At 37.5% G+C, this 20,005-nt stretch overlaps 1 protein-coding gene across 9 annotated transcripts in view; it reads left to right on the top strand.

The window, feature by feature from the left end:
* Positions 1-221: 221 nt before the first annotated feature.
* Positions 222-20,005, top strand: part of LOC131787295 (hemicentin-2) — an 81,564-nt gene continuing 61,780 nt past the window's right edge. The window contains exons 1-2 of one of the 9 annotated variants that reach the window (XM_066174395.1): positions 223-356; positions 8,282-8,356. The gene's annotated coding sequence lies outside the window, so the exon portion shown is untranslated. Of the gene's footprint in view, positions 357-4,876; positions 4,941-8,281; positions 8,357-9,381; positions 9,486-12,264; positions 12,292-17,974; positions 18,031-20,005 lie in introns of those variants that run through there. The other 8 variants (XM_066174400.1, XM_066174393.1, XM_066174401.1 and 5 more) reach the window with 8 other exon arrangements.

Below are 20,005 nucleotides of genomic sequence, written 5' to 3'. Positions count from 1 at the left end.
GCACCGCTCTGGTGGAAAGGAAATACGCACGAAGTACTATTTCCTTTTTCCTTTTTGGAATCGTCATGGACCCTTCCCCCTAAGAAGAGCTTACCTGGTGGCTGTGGGGCAGGGGGGTACCTCCTGTAAGCTATTTCTTACGTAATCACCACCTGTTTTAGAAGCCTGCGTGAACCTCCTAAGGTGAAGACCAAGACCTTCGTGACAGGCACGTGCATGTTATCCACCAATTTCAGCCAAGCCGCATTTCATTAAAGTCTACATTACAATTTGTAACAATAGATGATCGAGAGCAGAGCTAGAGGGGAGATTATAAGGACATGACAAATTATTGAGCAGGAGTAAAGACATTGCAGGTATTGTGTATGGGTTTTCTTAACGAAACTGATTTGATAGCAGCAGACCACAATCGGTAAAACAATCTATGCTCAAGAAAAGAGCAATTATTGGCTAAGTATGACATTTGGAAGCTTATCAATTTCTTAATCTGTCGCAGGAGGAAAATCTGCTTGTTGATCAAATCAATCGTGATTTTTCAATCATTTTCCAATGACGTCTAAGATAAACTATCATTGAGTATCATTTAGATAGTACAACTTTTGTTATCTTTAAACAGAGCTCTATTTTAAAGGGGATACCTGGAGCATGCTTTTGAGCTATGCTAATAATTCCTCCTAGTTAGAATTTTGCTTATTTTTCGTGTTTAATTATGTGATTTGGCGTGATGTTTTGCCGACTGTAATATTTCATTTCGTAAACAACTTCTTGCTTTAAACTACCTGCACAGCAAGCGCTTAACGGTTTCATTTGCACCTTGCGTAACAACGCGCTGGCTTAAGTAACGCTCTGGAAATATGTACATTTAGTTTGTTTTAGGTGTCGTCCTGTCAACAGAATTACATCGTTTCGCTTATTACGATACTCACTTGGAGCTTGCTGCGTGCATAGCAAGCGCATGGCGTCTTCATTAGCCGGCCAAATTTAATCATATTTCAGAAATGCACTGAATTTGTTTTCCATGATGGAGATGGGGTAACGAGTTTACCTTCCCGCCGGGACGATTCGCCTCGCTGCTGATATAATCCATTTACCGTTTGCTCCGTAACAAGCGGATAATATTTTCATTTGGTTCTTGTATAATAAAACGCCGACAAGAGATATTCATTCTCTAGAAGAACAATTTATTGATTCAATTAGAACATATGGGGTTTTCTCTTCTAGGTGTATTTTTATCTTTCGTGTAGAATTAAACGAATGGGTGTGGGGTTTCAACGTTGAGTGTGACAAAAAAAAAAATTTTAAAATAACAGATCGACTCCATCTAGCTCTTAACCTTTCCTGTGACCGATTCTTTTCGATCCACTGACACATTTTTCTCCAAAGAATTTGACCGGAAACAGGTGTAACCATTTGCGCAGAAACACAGAATAGACACTAAGAATGCCACTTCGTTCTTGAAGAAATTTCCAGTTCTTTTTTCCAACCATGTTCATCTCATACAGCTCTAAACTGCAATAAAGGATTTACAGTTCAAAGGTCTTGCACAGGCATATTTACGCTATCATGGGCTGTAGCAATTTAGTGTCGTGTATTCTCCCACACCAATGTAATATCACCCTCTGCATGTGATGCCCTTACGCTTTCTACGATTACAGCTAGGGTACAAACATCGTCAACAACTTTGTGCGCAGAATTACCATATTAAAGGAAGACAGATTTAGACGATTTTTAAGACAGGAAGGAATTTCTCTAAGAACAGCCAATTTAGCTAAGGTTAATTCAGTGCACAGCATTTTTGCCATTTTTACGATATTTTAAGACAAGCCTGACACCAGTTATTATACAAAGCATCCACCATTTGTGTTGCAAGAACGGCTTCGATAATTTTGATTACATGCTTTTTATAAGGACCAGTCACGTTTTAGATTAATCAGACCAACTTTTCCATGCACAATCGTGGATGTTTCGGGTACATATTTTGTGCAGGTGTTAGGTTTGAGTTCACGCCTCTATCATGAGCTAGCTTTCCAGAACTTTCTAAATATATGTATCATCTTTGACAAGAGCTTTGAGCACGTGATGATGAGTATTTATACAATGTACTGATAATCCTGTTAGATTAGGTTTCCGGATTAGCAGACGGGAGGGCAGACGAAGGTTATTTCAAGACAAACATCGGTGGATATTATATTTATATTGAGGCCGTTTTCCAATGGTGGTTGGAAAACGTAGTTTAGTGTATTTCTGACGAAAGATTGCGGTATTTGTACTTCAAAACGCTAAGAGCGATCTTCGACTTCTTGATGAATTACAAATCCAGTAACGACGAAAAAATTAATCATTCTTACTACGAGAATTGAGTTAATCGAGACAGCTATTCTGTCAATGATACATTCAAGGATCCTTTTTGCGAAGTGCCATTAATTTGGTCTGTTGACATACATAGATATCATTACTAAATATATGTCAGTTTGCGAGCAAACGCATGCATACTTCTTTAAAGTTTTTCGGATAACTCGTTATGAATTGTTGCGAGGATTTTGTGGTCGAGAATCCTAAACCAGTCAGAGCAGAAGTAATTCAGGTAATTCTTTTCCGCTATGTGGTGCCAGCGGATAAAACACTGATCACAATTATCAATTAATCGGTGTCTCTTAGACTGGACAATCCAAAACAGATCCAAATGAACCTAAATGTGTAGAAAAAAAAGTGCACGATTTCTGGATACTAAAAATGAATTTCGAAGATATCAATTTCGTGATGACACCGCCCTCCGTTACAAAGAAATACGAGAAGTGTGACTCGAAAGTACACCATAAAACACGTTGGGTAATTAAAAGATTCAGTCTTTCATTCCCTCTTGAGGTCCATGAATGTATCAACCCTTAAAACACTCACATAGATTCCACAAACACACAACAAGAAAGTATCTTTTCAATAGCTATAATAAAACACTTGGCAAGCATAAACAATAATGTTATCATTCAAATTTCAAATTACGTGAGAAGTGTGGATATCCGTTTCTTTCCTGAGCCGGAAATCCTCTCTTGAGAGACTCAGAGACAATTTGAATTGAACATTTGCTGAAGTGCTCCATTTGTTGACAATCCCAGAGAAAGTATCGGATTTAGTCTGGCAAGCTGACAGTATTTCAGTGGTAAAACACGTGCATTATTTGCATTCTTCGCTCACAAAACTACACTTCAGGCTTGATACTGTTCTCATCGACAAAAATCTTTGAGGCAGCAATGCAAAAAAACAAAAGAAACATACATACAAACACAAAACCGCTTCAGCTCAGGGTTTGCAACGATATTTGATACTGATAGACCAGTACCTCTTGCTTTCGAAGGTCACATCAGTACTATCCATGAAATAATATTGTCTTGAAACTTAACACCCTGAAGAAGCATACAATAGACATGGAGGTCATACTAACTTGAACTGGACTTTTCATTTATTTACGCTTCGTGACATCCATAGCATTATGCATGTTTATTGTTTCCCCACTTTTTCGCTTGAGGCAGACACACGCGATTCATAAATTGTCACTAGATATCACGATGACTGTTTTGTAAACTACCTGTAATATCTAATTAGCAAAACTTTCCTGTCTAAACGAATTAATTGGAAAGCAATCATAGCGTAAAAATTCATATTTGGAGAAAAAAAATTGAATTTCATAATGAACAGACACAGTTGGAACTCATGCTTTGTACAAAGAGAAAGAAATGGTTGGCTTTAACTGAAGCAATTTAGGTAAAACCTGCTGTGGAATTTCCTGTAAAAACGTTTGCCAGCCCCTTACAGAGTTATAAATACTAAACTGCACATCTGGTAGCAATCTTTTCAGCTTGACTCATATTTCACAAAATACACCTCATTTGCTTTTGCTTCGAATATGGGTAATAATACCCTTTGTTTTCCCACTCTTAATATGAAATCTGAGCCCTTCTTTGATCAATAACACATTTCCTTCGGCGCTCGATAGTAACGATGCCTTATAAGGCAAGTATGACGTCATTCGAACGTGATAGGTTTTCAAACAAAATAAAAAACGTTGTAAGCTTGCAATCAAAGTATTCAAGTTATATTTAATCAGAGATATGTTCTTAATAAGCCTCTGGTGTTAACAACAAGTCTTTGCTGTCCCTCGGTACTCGAGATTGTGGCTTCTTTAGGTATGGGATGGAAGAAATACACTTTTTGGCGAGCCAGAGAAGTTTCATTAGGTTAGTAGGTTGGTAGTTTAGAAGCTTCACAGAGATATGTTTCGTTTCCTTTCAACGTTCATTTGATGGTGTTTTAGTATTATAAATCTTACAACATTCAAATTGATAAACTTCCATTTTTTTGGTTTCTTTGGAATAGATCAAAGTCGACGAGCTATTCATAGAAAACAAAAAACTTTTCGTTTTAAATGATAATATGAACTTTGGTTCACAGATCTTCTGTAAAGACGATAGTGAAACCCTTACATAAGCAAAAATAATAGCATGATTTCAGCTGCCATTAAACCTTTTATATACAGGCAAGTTGTTAGAAGTTGCTCGACGAACTCTGTTAGTTCTTGTTGTAAAGATTCTAAGTGGCTTTGCACATTTGGTTTCTCTGAGTTAAGAGACAGGAGCAAAACTAAGATTCATCTGATGTGTTTTAAATCAAATAGTGAAAAACAGAAAAAAAAAAAAAAAAAAAGGTCAGATTTTCTTCAGAATTTCGGTGGCAACTCTCCAACCGATGGAACTCGTCAAACTGGTTCACGGTTGCCGCGCTGAATAAAAAAAAACTTTCTACACCGCTGACCACTTTTACGAAAAGGTCCAGCGAGAAGCACCGGTGAGGAACTCGTTTTGGAAGCGGAGCGTAAAACAGAAGACATCAGACTGGGAAGTTTTCCAATTCCATAGCTTCAAAGAAAACTTGACCTGTTAAAGTAGGTAAGATCTAAATACGAGGTTAGATAAGTCATCACTTTATTTTAAAATGGTGAGTTCGCTGCTGTGAACGTTTATTTACACAACAGTATTCATGATATGTCGAATTTTAGTTGTGATTTCAAAATAGAGAGATGTCCCTGTTGACTCAACATTGTTCGAGTTAGAGGAAATTCTTTGATCAATCTTTTGATAGGTGTTTCGATAACGTTGTAGGAATTTTCCTAAAGCGATGCAACCTTGCATCATCGAAAAAGAGTTCCTTGGGGTTGGAGTTGGAGTTGTGTTTGTCCTTCATGTTACACACCCTGACCCGAAGGCACTAAGCGACTAAAATACACTCTACCGATCAAGAATTTATCTCAGAGAGATCAATTTTGATAAAAACGCAGTAGTCCGGATATAGTTCTTCGTGAGGAGCAATAACCGCAGGTTATTGTCGCATATCATTCATCGATGGATAATCAAAATTTCCTAATACGATAACATTAACGAGTGGAATTAAATTCTGTCTTTAATCATTGCCGTAAATAATCAGATCATGGGAGAGCATTTTCTTTAATTTCATCAGGGGTCATTTTACCCAATAATGATCAATTTGGGTAACTCTATGAAGCAAATACCAAAGTTATTAATTGGAGCAGGGCCATGAGAAAAGAAGAAAAAAAATTAAGTCCCCCTTCGTGGACGAATCGACCCTTAGACCTTTAGATGCAGCATTCTGATGCTATCACGCTGAGCCAGAAAGAGTCTCATTTGCGAGCTCGCCCGTATCCGAGGTTCATATTGGACAATAGTTTTACATGCAGAAATCGTCTTGTGAGTTATAAAAAAAGGGAAAGATGGTGAATTTTTAGATGCCTTAATGAAATAAAGAAATAAGTTTTTTTCTTTTTGTTTCGAGCGTGGGACAGAGCCGGACTACGATGAGTTACGCCATTATTACTCGGTTCCTAAGTGACAAAAGTCCTCCTTACAGTTAGGATCAACGATTTCGAAAACATTGTACAAATAAAGTAGAAAAAAAATGATTAATTTGAAGCTCAGCCGTCGACACTTAAGCATACGGCAAACGTGAAGTGGACCTTTGGATTTTTTTAAGCTTCGTGACATCCAGAGTGTCATGCATGTGCATTGTTTCCCGTAATTTCACTCTGCGAAATGCACGCGATTGATCAATTGACACAGGATATCACGATGACAGTGCTGTAAAATGTTTGTAATATCTGATTAACGAAAGCGAGAAAGTTATCCAAGGGAAAGAGGATCGAAAAAAATTGGCAACAGATTTTAAGGTGTAATTCATGTTTCTATACAGGTATTAGGATTTCAACAGGCCTGACGTTTCTGTTATAGGAAAAAATCAAAACCGGGCAGGTCTTATAGACTTATAATTAGACAATTTCGGTGCTCGTGCTTTAGTTTGGTCAAATAAATTAGAACCTTATCACTGACCAATAAAATCGCACATTTTGTCTTATTTTCTGGGTTGTCGAAGAATTAGTTCCAAACTGAGGAAGGCAAAGTCAAATTGTCTTGTTTGGTGATCTCAGCTTGTGTATTGTTAAATCTAAACCATATTGAAATTTGCACGATCCTATTGCACGTTTGCCTACAAATACCACGTACAGCAACGATAGTCAGGATTTGTGTTCTCTAAACTTCTTGCGGCCGATAGATATTTTCCTACCATTAACCTTTAAATAGTTATCCGTAGATGATATGATGTCCCCTAACCTGACATGGAATTACTGGATAGAGAGCGCAGGGTGCCTTGACTCTTGCTTAACTAAACGCGAATTCTAACCAGAGGCAATCATTTTAGGGATAAACTCACGATACCCCATTAGTAAAGAGGGTTTACTTTCAACTTTACTTATCATGGTCGACACTGTAGATTATCTCACTTAATAACCAAAGAGTTTTTGTGTACTGTACTACAGTTACACATCGACATCATTGGGGACACCACGTGAAACTGAGCACTTATCTGTATTAACAAGCTGGGCAAGCATAAAAAGATGATATTATGATAGTTTATTTCTATACACTTATCAAGGATTTTTCTAAGCTGGGTATATTTCTTTAAGACAATTGCATTGGTGAACTAATAGCGTCTTGTCAGTACTCTAAGCATAATTTAGATAAAAGTATCGTTTCAGTTCAACAGACAGTCGGTATATTGTTTTAAGCACAAACAGGCTTGTATCAAGACTTTTAAATTATTGACTCCTAAATAAAACAACAACAACAACAAAAATAAAAAAAAATCACAAATGTGAATTAAATTTGATTATCTATAGCTATCAGGAAAAAAAACCGCAAATAAAAATCTATAGCTTGATGCGTGATATCCGGTACCAAGTCTTGTCTCTTGTTTCCGGAGGTCATAAAAGTGTGCCAAAATCGTTATGTTTTGGGAGCAAACCGCAAATTGTTTGGCTACCAAACCTTGCAAGAACTTGCCAACACGTAGCATATGTCGCTAATCTAAACCATACTTAGAATTTGCAGACTCATTTTTACGTGACAAAGAGTTTCGTGTGACGATATTCATGCTTTAGAAATCACGCATGTGCGTTGTTCCGGTTTTCTGCTGGACGAATGCATGCGATCATCCAATTGACACTATAGAGATCGAGATCAAGTCAATAATAGCTAGATTTGAGTGAGCTATTGTGGATGTTTATGAGAACAAATCTTGTGTCCACACTCATAGAGCCCAAACTCGATTTTGAAATAGGCTTTGTGAGAATAAGCTATTCAATACTTGAAGGCAGAGTACCAGTTACGCAACACCAGACATCCGACATCAGTGTTTCAGTGTAGGTCTTTTGACAGAACGTGGTCCAAAACTCGATTGATAAATTCATAGCGTGTACTGCGTAGCTTTTGTACTGCGTAGCTTTTATTTCAACATCAATCGTTCTGTATCTGGCATTTCACGGTAGGGAGTTACATACAGAAATTTTTGAAGCAATTAAAATAATTATGAGGTTCAAAGAACCACTCGCACTGAAAATACATTCCGATGAGGTTATACGCGATGAGAATTTCCCATCAAAACTTTTATGAAACGTCGCAACTATGATGGAATCCTTTTTCTGCGGACCTTTGACACAAAGTCGGGATCTTGATGCCACGAGCAAAAATCAAAACAAAGCTAAGCTGGGATGAAAGTACCTTATATGGTAATCGCTACGTCATATACACGTGACAGGCTCCAAAATGATCTTCGTTTCTGCGAGATTGTAATCAAAATCCTCCAGTTGAGAGTGGATACCTCTTGAGGAAAACTTACAGTTTTTGACCGATTTTCCAAAGGTTTGCTTTATCTCTTGAAGGTGGAAATCCAGCTTTACAAGTATGATGTATTCTGGATGAGAGAATAATTTCGAAGGTTATGGAACATTCAGAAGGTTGGTAGTTTAGACTGCAGTTATCGGGACTCAAAATCTTCATTTCGTTTGTAGATTCAGTTTCTTTGATGCTCTCTTTATTTCATCTTTTCATGGCTAAAAAGTGAATCGAATCTGCTTTTAAGAAGTACGCGAAAAGCTCCAGCTTTTTTTCTTTTTCAAGAGACAGATTTCACATTCGCGTCATTGCACTCATAGAAGGAAGCAGTGATTTTTGAAAAGTCCACTACGTTTTATCTGGCCCCTTCAGTCCACGTCACAAGTCTACTCAATTGGCCAGTAGCGAGGAAAGAGGGGAGAAATTGATTTAGTAAAAAACAGGTGTAAAATTGGGTTTTATGTTCTGCCATCGACTATGACTTGTAACTCCTTTAACTGAGAAAAAAAAAACAGTTACTAACAAAATTTGATAAGCTAGCTATCGGACAAAAAGAATTACCGAGATCAAAATCGAAGACATGATATGCGATATGCGTGTAGTTCTAAATCATGCCTTTGGCTATCGAAGGTCAAAAACATTTGTCTGTTCAGAAATATTTCGTTTCATCCGACATACACCTTTGTCGGCCTATCGGACTCGGTCAGCACTCCGGAACAAACAGCGTTTGCAAGTTCCCGTTAATTATACTGAGATTTGCCGACAAATTTTTAGTGACATCGATAGTGTCGCGTGAAGGTCCTAAGTTGTACAGGATATTTTATCGTAGCGTGGAGGAGGAGGGGGAACAAAATGATTCAGTAAACAGTTATTTTCCTCTTTTTCTGGCTGCGATGAAAAATTTGCTACGTTTCATTGCAATTTTATACCAAGTTATTCATATAAGAAGGCCCAAAACGAAAAGCATTTTCTCATTCAAAGAATGCTTTCACCACGCGTTGTCCATGACTTTGGCAAATTACCAACCAAAAATGGAGCTCGAGTGTCGCGCCGTGGCTAAAAATGCCTACACCGCTGACCACATCTTGTTATAAATGCGCGCGAGACGGCGGGTAAATGAAGTCTATTTGGAAGTGTAAAGGAAGTATATAAAATAGAGACAGAGATTACAGAAGCAAGGAATCAATCGAGGACTTCAAGCTTAAGATTTTCAACATCTAAATCAACTACGTTGCCCCGACCAGGCTGTAGGTAAGAATCTTTTTTAATTAATACTTAAAAAGAATCAACCGCAGAACTACTTTATTTAAAAAAGCGGCAGAATGTTAATGACGTTTAGAAACCCCTTTTCTGTACTGCTAAACCTGTGAAGCTACTTTATCAGGTATATATTTATTACAATTCTTCTTCAAATAATTCAAGTGTTTTCCTAACCTTTGTCACAGAAATTTGTTTGATAACACGATAACCATGCCTGGTTTACCAACCTTTCTTCAGGACTTGAGTCACGCTATGCCGGGTCTCATGATGTTCTTTCGTGTGCACCCTTAAAAAATCACTCTGCCACATATAACAACTTCTTCTTTATGATAAAACTGTTATTATCAAAAAGAGAACCCTAAAGAGATCAATGCTTTGGAAAGGGTTTCAAGGATTCCACCCGTAGTTTCAAGGAATAAACACTGTTCATCAAGTCCTATCATTCATCGAGGGATATAAAATAAAAGCTTAATTGAGTTGATAGTCTGGCCCGCGCAGAGTCCAATAAAAACTGTACTCAAGGGAGTTGTATAAACAAACTCACAGGAGGCCGATTTGTATTACCAAGGGTCAATCACGTGCAGACTTGGACGCAACTGGACGTGAAGTACGCATGATTATGTATAAAAAATGCCATGAAAACGCTGTTTCCTGAAGGTTCTTCGTGATAATGAATGCATGCTACTTCCATCGGAAGAAGGATAGTCAAGAAATATCAATAGACAATCATATTTTACTCATTTACAAACTTTTAATTATCATATCTGACCTGCGTGATGTCTGAGCCGGATTGACCCCATTGGCAAGATCCCAATATATCTGCCTTGTTTCCACGACTTGGAAATACGAAACTTATCATACTGTGCATGTTTCGCTCGCACAAGCGGGGAAGCGCATCGGCCGTTGACTCTAAGAGCTTTTTTGATGAAATCACTGCAGATGTTGTTTTCCCGACATAATATGAAGAGGTTCAATCTTCCTCTACTCGTTTGGAACCAGAAAGCGCAGTTACCACGCTGTTTTCTTTTCAGTATTATACGGTAGCTCGACCGTCTTGTCAGATGAATCCTTCTCTTTCAGCTTAGGAATCCTTGATTTTCCAATTTAAAATACAAAGGTCTCATAAATATTTCTACATAACTATCTAACACAGTTATATAGTTAATATGTTTCTTAATTTAGTTAAAATCTCATTGAGAGGGTTTATATGTTATATTTTCTTCCAGCCCCTCCCAAAAATCCATGTAACATCTTAAATCTGAACCGAGCAAATCTGTAGAGGCGCTAAATTATATCCTAATGAAAATCGATCGCACATCACGGACTACAAATAAGCTTAGATGTTCATTGTTAAAAAATGTGTACATGTTTAGGTACAAAAGCTTTGAAACTGAAATCACATGGATTTGACAGAATGAACCCTAGAGATCGAAAAGATAAAGCTGTAAACAAGATTCTGAAATAGCTTTCGTGATGCAAGGTTACCGAGGTATTAAGAGCTGGAAAAAACGACTAAGAATCCTTCATTTCAAAAGAAAATTTTCCAAAAAAAAAATTTCAGTAAGCTATCGTAAGCTACTTCTTTTCGTATGCTTCGTTAACAGGGTTGGAAATTTTTGCTAAGGCAACACATCTAAGGTCAGCCGGCGGATGGACGGCTCGGGGTCAGTACTGGGAAACACAAGTGTCTGTTTTCCTTCGATGGGTTCGATTTCAAACGCTCTTCCTCAGCATATTATCTGTAAATGGAGTTTCCTATCGGTGATCTTTACTCCACTCTAAAGTCTTTTCCATACGATTAAACCGAAAGTGCAAGAATACAGTTAAACAACTTGTATTTGCATCTAAATATATCAATTTGTGTTTACATTGTGCCTTTAATTTAATCCTGTCCCATGCTGAATTATAAATGCTAATGCGCGCAAAACAATGAATTTGCTAGCTCCTAAGTCGTTTCTTTTATATTTAAAACAACTCGTCAGTTGTGATCAACGGGAATTTCTTCAGTTGATGGTTTTCACTTGCATGTCCTTTGAAGAGAGAGACATCTTTGTCACACAATTACATACGATCCTTTGTCAAGTCAACCAAAGGAGACAACAATTCAATTCATAAGTTACTGTGTCCAATACGAGGACTGGTAGACGAGACGAGCGTCAAAATTCCTTCATTTTTGCAGACAGTTCACATTACCTTTAAAAATTATTGCGTGTCTACTAATTAATAGCAGAAAAGAGAAATCAATCACTCCAAAAATGTTAAGCATTGCAGAATTTTCCTTCGACGTTCAATATTTTTTTACGCTAATTGAATCTGGCCAAATAAGAAGAAAATATTCTTAAGAAAGAAAGCTAAGCGTGGAAATATTGCCACCTAAAGTCTTCTAGATCATCTTTATTCTATAAACGAAGATTTTATTTAATTCAGATAGAATGAAGGCGTAATACACTAAGGCCATGTATGTGGATAACAGCTACAGTAACATGGTTGAGAAAAACTGAATACAACAAGCTCATGAAAGAATGCAGCCGCTGAAAATTAGGTATGACTCCATTTTTAAAGAATTTTATTTTGATGCACACAGAACTAGCATGTGTTTTGTCATTTGTCATTTTTTGGTGATTAGCAGTCATTCCACCTTAAGGTGCTGACAAGTTAGCGATAGATGCATCCATGTGACACCCCAAATTCAACATAAAACAAATGTCCAGCGAGGCATCGCTCACGTGAGGACACTACAAAAAAGGCGGGAGACATTGGTAAAGCACGAACGAGCAAGAATCGAAGGGAATTTCAGGTAGCGTTTGCCAAATGCTGGTTTTGTGTTACCAAATTTCAACCACAAGAATACGTTATTAAGCAATATAAGCTATAAGGTACCCTAACAAAAAGGTGGGACCTTGTTGTTGAAAACTAGGGAAAATTATCAAAGAAATCTTGTTTGCACCAGTCACGCTAAAAAAAAACTCTGGAAAAAATAAGACGTAATTTATATAATCCTACATAGCACGGCCATTATCTTCAAATCGACGTGAGATAAGAACTCTTTATATCAGGAAGTGGAAGTCGGCAACTGTTGATCGCATATGTCACGAAAAAAAAATTGTTTGTCGAAGCGTAAATCTTTTTGTTGCTGCTTACATATATATGCTACATTCGAGTTCTAAAAACCCGACCTCCGGCCTATAATTTGTGGACAGTAATACCTATATCAGCTTGCTTTCAAAACACCACGGCCCAATGGATTTTAAGCGTCCTTTACGCCATAGTCATCGTTTCTCGACTGAGTGTGTAACCTTTGTTCCACCGGAAATCCTTCGTCACGGAGAAACAGTTTTTTTTTATCAATATCCAGCAAATATCCTTGAATCAAATTCTTAGGAATTGCAATATTTAAGTTTGTTGCTAACCTTTTGACTCCCAAACTGATGTTTTCAAAAAATTATCATTATAAGCTAGTAAACTATCTAGCAGACAGATAACGAGAGTTGAGTAAATTTTCATCAAGACAATCTCGTTTTAATACAACACCAAACTATTAGAAATAGCTAACAAAGACATATGTGACCATCACATAGGAGAGTTAACATCTAGATTTTGGAAATGAAAGAATTGAAATATGACTCGTGAGATGGTTCACGATGTCTTTCATGGTAAATACTGGTAGAATTCGAGGTTGAACTTGACCAGCTTAACTTGACCTAATTTCATGCTCACCAATTTTGGCCATATAAGATGCTTTTTTTGGCTGAACCGGAAATTCTTTTTTATACCCTAGGAAAACAATCTTAAAACAATTCGAACACAGATCCCCTAAGTACTTAAGAGAATACCACAGAGAGAGCAAGACTGGAGATCAAATAGATTTGACGCACAAGAGCCTTTTTTATCACTCAACCGGAAATCCTTTCATATATCATGAAAAAACAGTTTAAACCAAATCGACAGAAGGTCTGCTAGAAATCTCGGAGGCCACACATTAGCGACTAGACTGATCCTCAAGCTTAAATGTCAATTACCAGACGATTGGTAACTTCAAAATAACCATTCAAGTATGGTATGCAAAATATTCGGCTATGTAAAAAGAACGGTGCACCTTTGGTATAAATTACCTCGATCGCTTTTCCATCTCATTTAAATCTAGACTTAAAATTCAACAAAAAGTGGAGACCGAATCCTGATATGCTAGTATTTTGGGATTCACCGGCAAGTGATTGGAGCTTCAGTAAACTTTGAACTTAACACGTTATATGCATTTGTCACGCAAACGTGACTCGCTGCAGTAGCGTCATTCTCCGAGTCTCAATGTGCTCCTACATACACTGGTTTCTCTAAACCGAGAAAAAAAGCCTATCACAGAGTTAACTTAATATCTGTATTATATTATCCGTGTGTTTTTTTAAAATTGGTGAAGATATTTCAGCTATTTCTTGAGTTTTGAAAATCGTCGTTAAACTGGAAGGAATCCCTAAAAACAAACTTTGCTAGAGCGGTAAAACACCAGAGAATGAAGAATTAACCCTAGAAAAAACTAGGATAGTAACAGATGGAGAAAATTTAGAAGGATTTCTAAAGGATAGGTATTATTACAATGGACACACTGCAAATTAACTCCTGTAAATTTGAAGGTATTATGGTGCTGATGGTGCTAAGCTCGTGTCAAGTGCGCTCGTAAAGAACTAAGGTGAAACGCTCTTGGTTTGCCCACCAGCTCGCTAAGGTTCCCGTGTGGTTTCCTCTTACATTATCGTAAAACCCCTTTACTAAGTATTTATGTGGAAATTCAATGAAGTTGTTAATAAAGACGACTTGCAGGACGAAATTTTTTTATAGGATGCCTCATAAGGCGTTTGTGCTAGTACGATTCGCAAAGTGTACAACTTAATATCACTGAAAAGTTTCTGAAAACTGTTCTCCACGTTTGTCAGCGAACGCACTTTGCAACATAAATGACTGAACAGCCAGAACTCTTTTTGTTTCAGTAAATTCATCAATCTAACTCTTTCCTTATCCCTGTTGAGGCTATAGATCAAAAATACTCCTTCCTGAATAGAAAAGTGTGGTGTCTGATTCACGCAGTCTCGGTTTCTATCAAGTTCTTAACACGCCAATCAACTTTGATGATTTATTTGATCGAATAGCGAAAGTCTCATAATGCGTACATTAGCGAATGAAATCTATGCCATGAGAGGCTGAATGCAAACCGTACTGTGAAACAACACGTGACAAATACCATATATGGCAGGCTTAAACCGAGACCTGGACACGTGATAGGCTTGGCAATAAAAGGGGGAATTGCCTGTGTGTTTCAATTATCGATACTAAAAATTGAACGTGTGCAGGTATCTCCCTACAAACCCTAACAGTTCACTAAAGTGCTTCGAATGGGCTTCCATATTCTGATAGCACAAACTAAAGGTAAAATGCTGAGGAAAGGATATCCAGGTTAGGCAGTGTTTGTTACGTCACCTTAATTAACTTACGAAGTTACTGGACCTTCTGAGATACGGGAGGATTTTACTACAATTCGCGAAATCAGTCTTTGCTCTTAGTTTAGCAGTATGTTATTAAGCAAAAAAAGATACTTACAAGCAAAATGATCATAAGGCCACTAGTTAGACTAGAGCTCCACTTTGGCAAAGTTTAGAACACTAACTAAAGAAAGAATTCTGAACATTTTGCTTGAAGGAAATTTTGCGTGCGACAAGCAAGTTAACGTCCCTGGGAGGATCAACGCAAAATTTTGATAGTTGCAAGTATACGACCAAAGAATAGAAAATGTCATTCCTAAATAATGCAGTCTTTTCTTATGATACCTCAAGCGACTTTGTCTTGCATCTTTTGGGCCGGCTGGGTGCGGAATACCAGAAAAGAGAACAACCAACGTGGTCCTTTAAAATCTAACCTTCACAACCAAGAAGGGGTTGATGAAAAGCCGTTGATGGTTACGTAATTTAATATACTTCAAGACACTGTTTTCGCGTGCTAAATAATGCATCTTCTCTTCAATGCAGCATGTGTTAGCTTGCACTCCTTTCCAATTTCCGCTTCCTTAGGATGATAAAAATAGGGATTGCAACATGAAGTAAGATTGTAAAGACTAGGCCGAGCAGGACTGAGAATTTGGCACACCTACAAGTTGGGAAGACATGTTGAATTGCTAGGCAAAGCTGAGACATAGGATCAGATGCCTCATTACCAAACCGCTAGAAAATATTTGCTCTAATCTAATTCATCAACTCTTATGTCGTTAAGTACTCTACTGAATCTACTCGAAAGTTTTAAACACTTCTCATACTTGAGGAACAACGATGAAAGTTCTTCGCCACATTTCCAATTGAGTGTGTTTCGCTGTGTCTTAAATCTTGATTCAAGGCTATGAAGGCCTCGCATAAGTATTAAACATTTTGAGCAAGCGTTGAGTCTTTTGGATAGTATCATAGCTCACTGCGAAGGGTGTAGGAGTGATTTGTCACCTATGTTTTGAAACAGAAGTGTTTTTTTGTTGGTTTTATCGCTCTTGAGGTAAACAAACTAAACTGCACTTTCAGCTAGGAACAGAATTCCACGGAGTCCTTCAATGAAAGGCATTCAAGCACTGCTTGGCTTTGGTTTGTTAGGTAACATGAGACTTTCTGAACTTTGGCCTTAAGTAAGGCAAATAGTTTTCTCTCGTTAGGATTTTATGCAGATACCAACAGAGGTTTTTCGAATTTCTTTCAGTGGTTGGACACTTATTTCAATCAATCTTTAAAAGAGATCTCGTTCTAATCAATTGAATCAAACTTCTCGAGTAAGAAATGTTTTCAGAAATTAAGCTTAGAAAGACGAAACATTACTTATCATATTAGTCAATTTCCTGTTACTAAGCTTGTCTAAGAGAGCTTCAGACTTTTTCTTTAAAGTAAAATGATCCTAGTTTAAAAAAATCATCCTGATATTGTTTAAAACACGTTGGTCTAATTGGCGTCTAATTTGAACTTTACAATTTTAAGGTGCAAGAATTCTTGCAACTTTTTAAAATCGTGCTTTCTCTATGTGACCAAACTCTAGTTTAACTAAGTAAAACCGACGATTTTGGAAAAATCTATGACTCGGCAAGAGTCACAGGACAATATTTATTTATCAACGCGAAGGTTCAAGGTTCTTTTACGCACAAGTGCCGGTCAAACCAGTGGATTTTCTAAGCGGATTAAAAGACTGATGATGTTTCCTTTTATCTAAGTGAGTGACTTAGCAGAATACTGGGCCTTGAACATGCAACCGCAGAAAAAAAGCAAAAAAAAGAAAAAAAGCAGCATAGTCTCTAGTTTGTTCGCCTCAGTTAGGGCTAGATTGGACAAAATAATCTAAAGCTGATCCGGCATTGCGTTCACGGTTATAAAGTAATTATAAATAATTTATCTCGAACTGGATCGGGATTCCATTTGCCATAACATACGCTGACTAATCAGGTCAACTTCATGTGACAGTTTGTTTCCAAGCAGTTCCACTGTTCTCTGGGTAACCCTGTTATATCTTGAATAAAAGCTGTTATGTTTGAGCTCAGACTACCAAGTAAACCCATTTTGCTGATTTTCTTCAATTTTTTATGAATTTAACTACGATTATCCTTCAACTGTGGATTTAAGCATAAATATTCTCCAGACAGGAAATGATTTTGCTAGATTATTATAGCACAAGGGGTTTTAGTGTCCGCAAACAAACCATATAGATCTACCAAAAAAGCAAGCATTGTTTTTTATTTATAGTTGTGGAGAATTCTTAATTTTTCAACTTGTTCGTCAAAGTTATTTTTAAAAGTTCTTCATGTGTGATCTTTGAGACAATGGCCGCTAGGTTTTTTTAATTACAACTGTGTTAATAAATAGATCTTAAAGCTTTGCCTTTGAAACGTAACCAGACAACTTGCTAGAAAATAGAGAAAAACATTTTAAAAAAATAATAGGGAAAACAGGTGGGTAGGCGTAAAAGAGAGACCGCTTTATAGTGAGAATAGATAGCACTAGTGTAGAAATCGAGTGTGGCTCATCTGAGAAAGAAAGGATCTTACACAAATAAACATCATTAATATGGGTCAATCACTTGAGTTCCAAAAACATATCCTGGATATCAACTTTTAACCATGCATTACTAGAATTTCTAGGAAAAGTGGCTCTTGTCCTTCATCAGTTAGCTGACTAAATTATTATTAACAGTATTTATCTCATTACTTATTGGAAAATCGACTGTTGATCACACGCTACGTCCAACGTAATGGAGCGACGTTGGAGACTTCGCGTGCAAGAAATAATAGACTTTGTAAAACAATGAAATTAAAACATGCCTTCCGTGCGTGGCTGTCGTGTACTGTATTAACACGTCGCTAATCGATAATAACCGATTAGCACCCTACGCTTGCCCCACGAGTATAAAAACCCAGACGAGAATTAGCGCCAGGCTTCCATCGCATCCAGACCGCTGCTCAAATCAGCTCCTGAGCGAATCGAGTAAAAGAGAAGCTGGTGTAGTGACTGGTAGAGCAGAGTCAACTCAGGTTAGACCATTTTATTCAGCCGCCACTGCTTACAAACTTGACATGATCTATTTCTGTTGCTAATGGAAACTACGGGCATGCTTCTGATACTTCTCCCTCATTCGGAACGACAACCTCACAACCGGCCTGCAGGGCTAAGTTATCTGAGACGCTTGGGTTCGTGCAACAGACCAGCCAATCAGTTGATATAAGCTTTTTGTACTTGATACTTGTTTTAAGTTAGATTTCATGATACAGTGTTCCATTTTTTCGTTCGGCACCTCAGGTTGACAAAAAGTTTAGCTACGAAGTAACCATCAAACGGTTAAGTTCAGACTGTGTCAGTCTCCACGTAAGTTTCAGGAACGTTATATACACAGTATCCCAAACATTTCATCTGTTACTGCCACCTGAAGTCCTCTAACAAATTTGAATTTTTTATCTTCATGTTGAACTGATGTTTTCCGGTGTGGATACAAACTAGGTACGATTTCTTTACGGCGACGTCATCGAATGGTAATCTATGTCATTCATTTACAATCCGCTCAAAACTTGTGCATGTCTCGTGTCATGCGGTGTTATCATTATCCCTCCCGTGATTTTTCATGGGTTACTACACCTTAATTTCTTAACTGTATTTGGTAAAATATAATAACAAGCTGAACCGTTCATTGCAAAAACGCGCAAAGAAGACTTCCAGATTTCCTTGATATCCTTTATACTATACATAAAGTAAAAATTACAACCGCAGGTCGCTCAAACTTTACACTTACAATGTACATTGCGTATACATTATAAACCCCTTCAGAAAGCCCTAGAAATCATTGTGTTCAGGTTAGAATGACCGTTATATTCTTTCCAGATAGGAGAGTCTGTCGCTACCAAATTTTATGTTAAGGTCACGGTGGTCACGGTTTGGGAATCTTTAAAAGTTAAGCAAACAGTTGATTTTTTCCATTTTTGTCAATCATCAGTCTTCTCTTTTCCTTTAGATTTACTTGCTGGTGTTTTTCTTCTTATCAAACTATAATTTCGTCATTCCCCTTCAGACTGAAGGTGATTTTACATGTCAACGCGTCGATAAACGTCGTGACGTTTTTCCTCTAGAGCTCAAAGAATACAACCAATGAAGGATTTTGCTACCACTTTTGAAAGTTTGGATTATCTTCTTTCCCGGTGTAGATAAGAGCACGCAATCTTACTTGCACTTGCTTTACATATAACTGTGTAATTAAGAATAAGTAAAGTACTTTATCTTCGATCTTCATTTATCCATCCCTAGGGAGATTTTCTGTGAGACAGTGTGGGCGTACCTTTATAAAATGTACGTGCACTTTCAGAATTGGCGAGCTCACAACTTTGAAGAGGTTTTTATCTTTTTATGTACACATAAACAATGATTTAGCACAGGATGTAATTAAAATAATGTGGCTAATAACGACCCACACGAGGTTTTCTAAAGTACGCTGATTATTATGTAATTCTTACCTAGAAAACTCCCAGATTTGATATTCATTAGCGCCCTTCTTACCATGCGTTTCATAATACACTCAAAAAACGTCCTGTGCAGGAGGTGTCAAGAAACGGTTCAATCCTCAACTGAGTTTAAGAAAAAATAGTTAAAGTTTAGGGTTCGGAAGTCGTGACTCTTATCAAACCAAACGGACGAGCGTCTCATACACAACATGGGTGACCAGACTCAAGATCGCATTGTAACTGCATTGTCAGCGGAAATCCCATGTCCAACCGGACGCGTTAAAGGCGATAAGCAGTTTAGGGTGGCCTGGCTGCAACAACGATGTCGACAATATTCTCAAAATTAGAGACAGTCTATTCTTAAATCCAGCTTATCTAGTAGTCTTCCTGTTTTCGTAGTCCTTTGGCTGCTCCTCTTGTCCTTCAGAAACATTTTGAGCGTCAGTAAATTTCTACTGGAGGAAAGAAATCAGCGCTTAAGACTTTTGTTCCTCTAATGTCCCTGTTCCCGTGTGAACTG

Source organism: Pocillopora verrucosa, chromosome 11 (genome assembly GCF_036669915.1).
Source record: "Pocillopora verrucosa isolate sample1 chromosome 11, ASM3666991v2, whole genome shotgun sequence".
NCBI classification, from domain to species: Eukaryota; Metazoa; Cnidaria; class Anthozoa; order Scleractinia; family Pocilloporidae; genus Pocillopora; species Pocillopora verrucosa.
The sequence above is the reverse complement of the archived record's forward strand: the minus strand, read 5'-3'. Positions and strand labels throughout refer to the sequence as shown.